This window comes from Vidua macroura, chromosome 3, assembly GCF_024509145.1.
Source record: "Vidua macroura isolate BioBank_ID:100142 chromosome 3, ASM2450914v1, whole genome shotgun sequence".
NCBI classification, from domain to species: Eukaryota; Metazoa; Chordata; class Aves; order Passeriformes; family Viduidae; genus Vidua; species Vidua macroura.
The window spans coordinates 65,086,863-65,098,451 of NC_071573.1; the positions used below are offsets into that span (position 1 = coordinate 65,086,863).

An 11,589-nucleotide genomic window follows, 5' to 3' on the forward strand; every position below is an offset into this window, starting at 1 on the left:
CAGACGCTGTCATGATATTTAACAACACTGATGAAATTCCTTTTGAAACAGTATAGATAAAATCACATTCTGTGCGATTAAAGACAATCTATGTGGTTAAAGACAAAGGAACCTGAATGAGGAATAAACAGACCTAACTACCTGAATATGATGGTAGGCTTGAAATCACCTGTCATTACTAAGGAAGAGATTTTGAAGCCGCTGATGAAGATAGTTCTCTGAAAATATCCTTTTTGTATCTGTGATGGCAAAAAATCATTGGGACTATTGAACTTACTAGACAGAAAGAGATGGCAAAGAAAATACTAAATGTTACTGTGTTTATTAAGGACAACTCTGTGTCTTGATTCCTATATGGAGTTCTGGTCTCCTGTTTCAAAAGAGATGCAACATAAATAGAGAAAAAAATGTGGGAAATTTGATCAAAGGTATGGCATTATGAGGAGTTTTGAGGTGGTAAAAGAAAGAATCACAGGTGGGAGTATGGTAGACATGCTATAAAATAATTAGTAGATGAAGAAGAAATATTAGTCAGATCCTCATAATGTCAGAACAAAGGGATATAAAAAATAATTATCAAACTGCCCATGGCAGAGGGTTGGAATGAGGTGATCTCTAAGGTCCCTTTCAACTCAAACCATTCTGTGATTCTATAACTACAGGTGTAAAACTGAGCTTACTTAAGTTATAGAACCATGTGTTGCAGGAGGCTGTGAAGACCGGAATTCTAAATAGAGTCAAAATGTAATTAGATGTAGAGAAGAAAAGTTAAGGACTATTAAATGGAAATTATTACCATTGGATTGGGGACTCCCTGCACCAGGAGCTGCAGCATGTGAGTGAGCAGAATCAGAGACCTTTTGCTCTGAGCCTGCTGTCTGGCCCAGGCACTTACTGCTACTTGTGGTTTTAGAAACCTCCCTGAAGCTAGATGACATTACAGATGTTCTACAAATTAAGCTTAACTCTGGAGACTTTCTCAGCATAGTATTTTTTTTCCATGGAAAGCACAGAAACCCCAGTTTCCTACTGCTTCTGTAAGTGCATTGAACTTGGGCTATATAGGAGACTCTAAGGGTAAGAAGTTGTTTTATTTACTTATTCTTCCATTTTTGTAAGCTACATAGGAGGCAAAAGTGGCAAACATGCTCCTCCTCTTAATATTTCAGTGAAGGTATCACTGAATTCAGCATGCTGGAGTGCCTAATACTGTGATTTACTTGTTCCATAAGAGCATATGTCCTATTTCATTCCCAAATCAAACTCATGAGTTCTGCCCCCAGAACCAGCACCTACCTTTTAACACTGCTGGACCTTACAACAGCCAGAAGTGCTTGGTAAATACAGAACAGACATTATTCATTGTGACTCCCAAACATCCAGTTTCCATGGGTTAAAAACGGTACAGGCAGGGTGAAGGGCATTTGACAGAGCAGAGGACACAATGTCAAACTCCAGGCTGTGCAGCTTTTCTTTTTGCAATATTTGTCCCATGATCCACTTAGCAATTCTGATCCTATCTTGTCAAAGCACCTGAAAGTAGAGAGGGGAAAAATACAGGAGAACTTCTGAGAGCAAAACAGAGTAATCAGGATGGCACAAAAGGGTCTGAAGAAACATGAAAAAAAGTGCAGTCACCAATGAACAAAAAAGGAAGAGCTCTGTTTTCAGCACACCTTGCTGTGAAATGAGCCTTGAAATAGGCCATATTTAGAAAAACAAGAACTGGGTTAAGAATTCTGTTCCAAGTCTGAGAGGTTTCCTGCTGTGAGAAGGACCTGGCTGTCTCTGACGTTTTCACAAGCTTTTGAAAGAGATAAAGGTAAGAAGATGGAAAAGGAAGTCAGAGCAGGACAGTGTGAGAGATGCCTACTGCTGCTATCTTTGCCTCATTTAAAGTTCAGTATATACCCAAGTATATGAATACTATTAAAGAAGCTGAATAACCTGATCTGTTTGGGAGTTCAAGTATCAGAATATTACCAAGAAGAGTGCTGAACGCAGAAAAACAAATCTTGCATGTAGCTACACAGAGAAACAGCTGCTTCAACACCTCTGTAGAGCAGAAACAGCAGCTCTACTGCATCCCTTTCTGTTTCAGACTCCTGGAGACCAGAAGTCTGACTTTTCTAATCTGGTACACTCTTTAGATACTTGCTTGTCCTGAGCACCCAATGCTGTCATCCAGTGAATGGTTAAGCAGATGGAGAAGGCTGACTAATTAAGCATTGGGTCTGGTATTCACCACTTGCCATATTAATACATTTTTAAAATCATACATTCCCTATACATCCTTGGGGACATGAACAAGGCAAGGATATTTGGACACAAGATCAGTAGGTTTATATCAGTCCATTCTCTGCTAGCCTTGCACTGTACTCCAAGCAGTGACAATGGAAGCAGCAAGCCACAATACTCTTTCACAGGCATTCATAATCTTAGAGGAAAACTTAAATTTCTGTTCCAAGAGCACCAGAGCAATCAGTTTATCTGTATTTTCAGTACATTAAACCAAATTTTTGTGATATCTGCCCATATTCTGGAAGATATTACTGAGTTTATGTTACAAGCACAGACCTAGCCCTCTCAAACTGTTGCTTGCTAACAGAGCAGAAACAGAAGAATAGAAACTCTGCTTGCATTTATAAGGGTGTTGGGGCAATAAAATTGACTGAATAGAATCATTGATTGCCAGAGCTGTATGCAAACATTTCCTACCTCAGTCCACTCCTTTTCTAATTCTGCTACTCAAAAGGCAGAGCTCCACATTTGACTGGGCAGCAGGGCATGGAGAGGCTGTGCTGGGAGCGCACTCCTACAGGCAGCGATGCTGGCAACACTGTCAGCAGGGCAGCTACAAACCATTTGGTCTGGCAGCCAGGCTCCACCAAGTGTCATTGGCATGAAACAGGAACCCACAGAGCCAGAAAAAAGCACTGCTGAAGGAGTTTGGGCCAATTTATGGATGTATCAGAACCATGTGGGAAGAGAGGAGAGAGAAAGAAAAAAAAATAACAAATCAACAAATAAAACTGGTACAAAAATAAAGCAAAATACTTCATTTGGGCTCAGTTTGACTACCTTGTCGGATCCACCTCGCATGTTTCCTCTAGCCAGGAAGCAGAGAAAAGATGGGGAGATACATTTGCAGAGAACTAGAAGGCAAGTCCAGAACAAAAACATACAACACTAATGGCCTCTGGGAAAAAGAAACAGAAAACAACCTTTCCTTTTTTTCCCTTCAGAAAGACTGTCTGACACCATATCCTTGATGCCTTAAGCAGAAAATTCAAAAAATCCCACATTATAAAACTCTTGGGGAGTATGAGATTAGAGCTCAAGCACCACTCCTCTGAATACAAAGCAAAGGCTTAGGCTTTGCTTCCCAGTCTAGGTAGATCCTGTCTCTGGAGCCAATCTCTAAACTACATGCAGGAAAGGTAATACCACTCTGACCATGGAATTCTTTTCACAACCACTCCCAATTACACACAATAATAATAATGTCACAATTACGCTGGCCACTCTGCACAGGGTGGAACACCTCACAGTGGTGTGCCAGGCATGTAGGACATTTCATCCTGTTGCCAAGAAACAGTCAGTCCCACAGAATGTTTTGATCTTCCTGACTGGAGTATTCAAGTCTTTTGTACATATGGCAAATACCAGCCTGTAAAAAAAGGAAAGCTAAGAACGTTTTTCAAAAACAAGCATGCACTCACCTTGCAAATTTGGCATATAATTTCCTGTGTGGTTGTAGAGGTTTCATTTGCTAAAAGGCTGGAAGCACCCACCTCTTGTTGTAAATGTGCCATTAGCATAATATGTATTAAAATCTTCTGTGACCACACTCTGAATTTTTAGCTGTGTTTCCACACAGAGATTAGGCTGGGTCAGAAAGACAAGGAAGAATTAAAAGTTTCTCAGGCATCAAACAAGACCTGAAACACACACAACAGATAAGTTAAACACTACATACACATTGCTCAACCAACAGAAATTAATTCCAGCTAAAGGACCAAACATAACATTTTTGTTTTCTATTGTAAATGAAGTTATTTCATCTGGACTGTCTCTTAGAGAAAGGGTAACTGAAGCATGTATTACAAAGCAAAATTTACTATGCTCTCCACTGAAGCAACATCTGTGAGTGAAAATAATCTTTGGTATTCACTGTGAGTCTTTCTGAAACATTTCTCAGCTTGTGTAAAGATTTTGCTGAAATGCTAAACAATGTGAGCCTGAAAGTAGCTATTTACTATGAAATATCCATCAGCTTCAATAATCTCAAATGTAAAAGGAGAATAGTGAAATATTCAGAGCCCAGTCCAAGGGTGAGTAAGGGAGATAAAGTTCTTAAGCAGAGGATGATCAGATGCTGCATGGATATAACATGTGTGTACAAACAGGATGGATCTTATCTACAAATTGCAGTGTGATTTCTGTGTCTTGTTTTGATCAACAACTGAAATAAAATTTGGAACCTGCACAGCTATTTATTGGATCTCAGGATGTCATTTGGTGTTCATAACCTGTCATATTGCCAGGATGAGCTTCTTGCTGACAGCAAATACCTCAGTCTTTCTTGGCTAATTGAGGCTGTGGTCTTTATCTGCACCCAGGTCCACTCAGACATCTCAATACAACTGGCTTATCTGCACAAGGAACACTGAGCCCACAAGGATGTTAAGGAAATTTTCAGTATTGATTATATGAAGTGCTGCTGTGCTTTCCACCGTCCCATGCATTCCTGCAGCTTTCATACCCTTCCTTTGGGAGGAGGGAGTTGGAAAGGCAGCCTTAGTAGCTGCTCTTCCCAATGCCAATTCCCAAAGAGCTGTGTCCTAACTCTTAAGATGGTACAGTGTTTGTAGTCAAAAGAAAGGCAGGAGGGGAACAACAAAAGTTTTAATTCAACTTCATTTCCCACCTCCTCAAAGATCTATGAGAGATTTTGCTCACAAACCATGCCTTCAAGCAGACAGCTTACATCTTCCAAGAGATGAATGAGCAGGTCCTGTCATCAGTAAACAAGGACAGGTCTAAATACACACGATATTTGGTGGTCACTTCTACCATGATACCGTTGCAGTCACATATGACAAAGAGCTGTAGGTCTGGAGCTGTGGAGCTGGCTGGAAGGTGCAATAAAAGACAAAGCACAGTGGGAAAAGGGGATGCTAGAGTGATGAGCTGTGAGCACCAATACACTGCAGTACATACTTGCCCATCACCTATCCAAAACAAAGCACAACATGACAAATACTCTTTAACTTGAAAGCTGAATGGCATTTAGGGGAAAGGTGGAAAGCAATGCTCCTCCACAGTTCTTCCCCTTAGTTGCACATGCAATATGCTGGACACCAACTCTTCTACCTGAGGGTTCAAAGAGCATACAGCTTATTTCTCCTTTATTCTTAATTTGCTGATTTTTCCTTTTATCATTATTTGCCTTTGCCCTCTGAGGTTCTGTTACTCTGTCTAAAGCATTTCTCTTGGTCTGCTGTAGATTGTTTCCAAACCTAAGTGAATTTTTTATACAATCCCTAGTTTACTTCTTTCAAAGTATCTTTTTAGTGTTTGGGATATCTTTTGGATCCATTAGGGATTTGATACAATGTGGCTTTTATTTGCATATTATTTTGGTGTTTTTGAACACCCATATAATATTAAAGAAGAAGATACATAACTTTTAATGTCAAGTAAGGCTTAGAGGTGGGATTTTTAAATATCTGAAAGCAGCTGTTACAGGTGCAAGAGAATTTCTGGAGCAAAAACTGAATTATGACTTTAGGCACAGAATATTCTGTATCCATTAAAAGCAGCATTGCAATTAAAAAATGAGTACTTGCTTTTAGTAGCTAGTTTTACTAGCATCAGACATTTAAAATTATTTATCTTAAAATAAAGGAGGCAACCACCACTACCAACAAAGGAATCATTAAATGATTAAAATTCCTGCCCTCATCCCTGTTAACCTCAGAGATCTCTTCAACACTACACATATATTCAATTCCTATTCATGTATAAACAATGCTGTGGGTTATATGAAACACTTTCATTCCATCTAGGAAAAGAAGCACTTGCAAGTCAATGCATTTGTTCTTTACATTAACTATTCTACAGCTCTGGCTGCACTGATGGCTGCTCTAAGCAGAGATGTTGACACCTTGATACCCATTTTGTGCTTCCAGATAATTAGGAGCCAGAGCAGTCCATTTCTAGATGTACATGTGTGTCCCACTTTGATGAGTGAAAGTAATTTACAGGCCTTCGGATGTTGCAAGTGTTAGTACAGCCATGACAAAAGGATCTTCTTTGTAATAAGAAGTAACATGCATATCATATAGGCTGGCTAAGTTCTCTTAGAAATTGCTTCTGTAATGGTTATTTACAACTTAATCCTCACTGCGTGAAGATAAGCAGTTTAAACTGTATGCATTGGAGAAACATACAAGATATGGTATGATGAAAAATAAACATGGCTAAGGATATTCTATTGCTCCTTGTCCCATTTCTGTTTCCATATTATGTGAATCTCAGTTCAGATACAGGGCTTCAAATGGAAAAAAATCGACGTGTTATTGAGCCAGGGTTGTTTTCTTATTTTTAGTAAATGAAACAAACAATCCTCAACTTGAATTGACCTGGCTGCAGTACTTATCACTGGTCTGAGAATCTGACACAATCAACAACACAGAAAAGATATTTGAAATATCATTTAAGCCTTGTTCATATCTGCAGAGTTCAAAACATTTAACTAAACCAGGTTTCATCTCATTTCCCTCACTCCCTTATCACAACTAAATGTACTGCTTCTCCCTTACAAATATCTGAGTCACTTAAAAGCTGCCCATTAGTCCATGTTCAATAACAGCAGTTTAAAATCCACCGGAGTCTCTGTGTCTAGCATTTCAAACTATCTGGCTCTTTATAGCTTTCTGCTGCAAGCACCATACTTAGCCACAATTCCTGAGTCACCCTTCAGAGTCTGTTAGATGCTCCTAAGAGCTCTTGGTTAGAACTGGGGCAGAGGGGAAAGAAAGACTTTCTGCTCTTCCAACCCTGCTTCTCACAAGTTTTCTCTGCATTAAAATTCTGTCAGATGCAAGTCCTCTGTCTTGAGCAGTCAGTCAAACACAGCTCCAGCCAGCCTCAGGGACTTAGCACCCCCAGCCCAGGTGCAGCCTCTTTAGAAAGTAAGAAAAGACTTTTCCTGATTTATTTGTCATAAACATACCATTTATTTTCATTTATATTTCAAATTTATAAGATGCTGTGTTTCTCAATGCCTGAGTCCATGCACCAAAATCCAGACTGCAGTACCACAGGTTTTTTCAGCCAGAATGAGTCATTGTTAACAGGCTCTCTATATCAAGTATCTCTCATTCAGAAAAATAAAATAAAATATGATGGAGTTTTTCTTATGCAGAATCATCACCCTTGCCTAAGTTCTACACCTCTCCTCTAATGACACCCTTTTTGGCATTCTTAGAAAATTCTGACACAAATTATTTCCCTTTCATTAACATTGGATTGCAAGAAGAATTCTTCAGTGAGTTGAAGCTGAATTCCAGCTTCCCAGTCACTGACTTGTACACAAGACAGGTATGTCTTGAAATCCATCTTCCTGTTAGCACTGATGCTGCAGTTACAGGAAGGAAAGTGGTCTGACCACTGTAAACTCTTAATCACCCCACCATCAATATTGTTTGGCTGCTGAAACCACTCTGTGCTGGTTTTGGCTGACGGAGAGTTAATTTTCTTTCCAGTGTCTGGTGTGGGTGTTTAGATTTGTGCTGAACACAGAATTGATAATATAAAGATGTTTTTATTGTTGAGCAGGGCTTGCACAGAGCCATGGACTTTTCTACTTTTTGTACTGACACACTGTCAAGGGAAGCTGGAAGTGCAAAAGAGGCTGGGAGCAAACACAGCCAGGAGAGATGACCCAAACTGACCACAGGGATATTCCAGACCATATGACATCATGCTCAGTATATAAAGTGGGGAGAAGAAGTGGGGAGAAGAAGTATATAAAGTGGGGAGAAAGGCAGCAACATTTGGAGCGATGGTGTTCTCCAAAGTTACCTTTAGATTTGATGGGGCCCTGCTCTCCTGGGAATGGCTGAACTTACTATTGAACTTACAACTTAACTTGCAAGTTTCTTTGCCATCTCTTTCTGTCTAGTAAGTTCAATAGTAACTTGCCCATAGGAAGCAGTGAATTAATTCCTTGTTTTTCTTTACTTGTGTGCATGGCTTTTGCTTTCACTAATAAACAGTCTTATCTCAACCCATGAGTTCTCCAGTGGGTGAGCAGCTGTGTGGGGTTTGGTTGCTGGTTGGGGTAAAACCACAACACACTCTCAAGCTAGAATTGAGCTGCAATACAGAAATCCCCAGTTTTGGCAGACGTTGGTTAACCAGGTTTGTATTTCAATTTTTGGGTGCGTTTATTGTTTCATCTGCCAATTTCATCATTGCCTCCACCTGGGTTGTAACAAATGCTCTATTATATCCAAGACAAGCCTTTCTGTAACACACAGACCAGCTTTTAAAACTTAGATGTCTGATGTTTGTCCCAGATCTGTACCAAGGGTCTCATAAAGCTCCTACGAGCTTCACATCATATAGGTTCACTCTTAAACAGTAAAATTAGCTGGAGTCACCTTTTAGCTCCTCTTTTGGCCTTTAATCAGAAGTATTAAATTTATCTTTATCAAAACTATCAAAACTAATTAACAGTAAACCAGTCAGTTTTAGTGATTGGTTCAATCTCCCTCCTGTTTCAGCTGTCTTGGTTTGCACACTGTGAGCCTTCTGCCCTCTCTACTTGCTCCTAGCCTGTCTGTGTTTGTTACTGTAGCTGCTGTTCCTCACTTTAGGTAACCAGTGTAAGAGTGCCTCATGCTGCTGCAGATCTTCACTAAATCTTGCAAAGATCTTCTTACAAATTGCTTGAGAGCATTTTGCAAATAAATCCTCCCAGACTGTGTTTGTTGCAGCCCAGAAATTGAAAATCATACTGAATATTATATCTGCCTTTTAAATGTCAGTGTGTTGGAAGTAGTTTGTCATCTCTAGCACTACTCAATGAAATTATGCATAGCTTTGATGCTGAAAGTTGTTTTCTTAGAAGAGACTTTACTGTTATGTATTTAATTTAGCTTGTATCAAACCATTCTCTCTATAGATGATCAAAACTTTAGAGGTAACTAAATCACCTCAAATATTTGCCAGGAGTGGTTAAAATCTGTGATGACTCACTAAGGCATGATAGCAAAAAATTCCAATTTTTATGGGGGAAATGACTTTGGGTTGGATAGGCTGCAATATTTTATTCTTCAGCCTAAAGGTGTATTTACTTTTCTGTTTGAAAAAACAAGACAGCTTAGGTCAGAGGAAGAACATACCAGGGACTACCTTCCACTCCAGAGGAAAATGTTCTCTAGCCCACAGAGACAGGCCAGTTCTTCCCACTTACAAAAATGTCATCTACTTATTATTTCTCCATAAAATTCAGCTCCAAAAGAATGAAAAAGATTTGCAAATACCATTTATAAGTCAAAACCACTGAAGCATCAAATTATACCAGACTCGTAAAATAGAAGCCTTTTGTAAGATCAAAAGCTATGCAAATTTTGCTTTACAGCTCAGATATATCATGTCAGGAGGATCACAAGAATACAGTCTTCAAATTATGAGAAAAAAATTTAAGTATATGTACCATTTTCTGTTCTTATTACAATCGTGCATATTCATTAAAAGATTCTTCTTTTTCCAGCTGTCTGCAGCAGCAGTACAAGAAATCAAAATTATTTTGCCTATCAACATTTATTAAAGATAGTTAGGAAGACACAGGACTGATTTAACCTTTTCAACGTCCATCCTATAATTTTTGCTAGTTGGCACTCTGCCCCTACCTCACAGCCCAGAAGCTGAAACCACAAGTGTTAAGAAGTCAGTTGAGATGTAGAAGAGTTTTGAAAAGGCCACTTACAGGATATGCAGCTCCTGCCTTTCACAGCTTGCATGTGGGCTAAAAACCAGCTTCCCATGCGAAAGACTTTATGTGCAAATTCAGAAGAATGGGTATGCCTACACTGTGGTCTGGAATCAGACAAAAACTTATTCTGCCCACACTCTGAGATGGTAGGATAGGATCCATCTCTCATCTGGAAATTGCATGGACAGATTTGCATAGCAGGATGGCCCTGTGTTTGAGCTAACATGTTCCTCTGAGGCACATATGCAACACACAGAAGTGAAACATTTCGCTGCACTCTCCGTCTAGCTGAAATATTATTCTCAGGCAGTGCAACCTTACGAAATGTCATCCCCAGGAAATGCCTGGAAAAAGAGAGGGTGGAAGCATATTCAGAGTCTCTCCTGTCACCCTCTTCCCCTTCACAGAAAGGTTTCTAGCTACTTCATTAATAATACAGACTCCTCAGTAAGGCATCAGATAATTCCAGCCATAACTGGACCAGTTCATAGAATATCAAAACTTATTCTGTTTGCCTTTGCATCTCAGCACAGAAGAGTATTTCAAAGCAGGGAATACACACTTGAACTTTGACTCCACACAATAGGCAAGTATGGGGAACAGAGAGAAAACCTGTGAGGAAAAAGTTTGCAGAGTTTCCAGAAAAGAGCAACTCCAGGCAGAATATTTGCAAGGATAATGTTGTCTTTTCCCAAATATTAATTTGAGAAAGCACATTCAAGTGTTCTCTCTGTTTCAAGTATGCAATATTTCAGTGCTTTTTCACAGGTTTTATCAAAGTAAAGAATGATCACTCACTTCTGAGTTTTATATTTACACCAGGGTAGAGATGAACTCACTAGTCTTATCCATAGGCTGATTAGAAGACAGAACATACAAGGCAGAGAATCAAAACCCCATAGATGGAATTTTAAACAGAACACTGCCTCTTACTATATTTTGTCTTTAACATCAAGCCTTCTACATCTCAAAGAACTTGGCATTTCTTAAGCCAGCTGCAGCATTAAAGCAGCCTCACACCAAGCAGTAACTTTTGAGATTGGCTTTTTTATCCTCCTCTGTCAGATTCTCTTTGCCTCTGACTCTTCCCATCTTCCTGCAGGGAGAAATGCAGAGCACATGAAGGTGCACATGAAGTGCACATCTGGAGAAGAGGCTGTAAGACCTTTTCTCCATCCCAGATAGCAGAATCAGTGGGTATTTCAAAGGCTTTATTTTCACCTATTGGAGCTGTTTCCTTTGAACTTCTCACTCTGGATAGGTTTAAACTAAAAAAAGCAAACTCTGCTTTAGGTGTGAAGACTTCAAATTGTTATCTGTGCTTTTTATTAAAAAATGATGATATTCTGGCAGAAAAGCAGAAATATTAACTAAATACTTTATCCTGAAAGAAAAAAAAAGTCCATCTTATTCCAAATTTTAGTGATAATATATGATTTTAAAATGTCATCAGAAATCCTTGTAAATACAGTTCAAACATCCTTTGGGAACAGAAAGATTAAAAAGCATGCAGAGATTTCTTACTGCATGGACTGATTTCATCCACTCACAACCAATTCACCCTCTTTCCTGCCTCAGAC

The 11,589-nt window shown here is 39.3% G+C and overlaps 1 long non-coding RNA gene across 1 annotated transcript; it reads right to left on the reverse strand.

Annotated features, from left to right (window-relative positions):
- Positions 1-306: 306 nt before the first annotated feature.
- LOC128805323 (uncharacterized) lies at positions 307-3,434 on the reverse strand. The gene is made up of 3 exons (XR_008436388.1): positions 3,082-3,434; positions 2,719-2,939; positions 307-1,533 (listed from the first exon to the last, which is right to left on the reverse strand). It is a non-coding gene; the product is annotated as an uncharacterized LOC128805323 (long non-coding RNA).
- Positions 3,435-11,589: the final 8,155 nt, after the last annotated feature.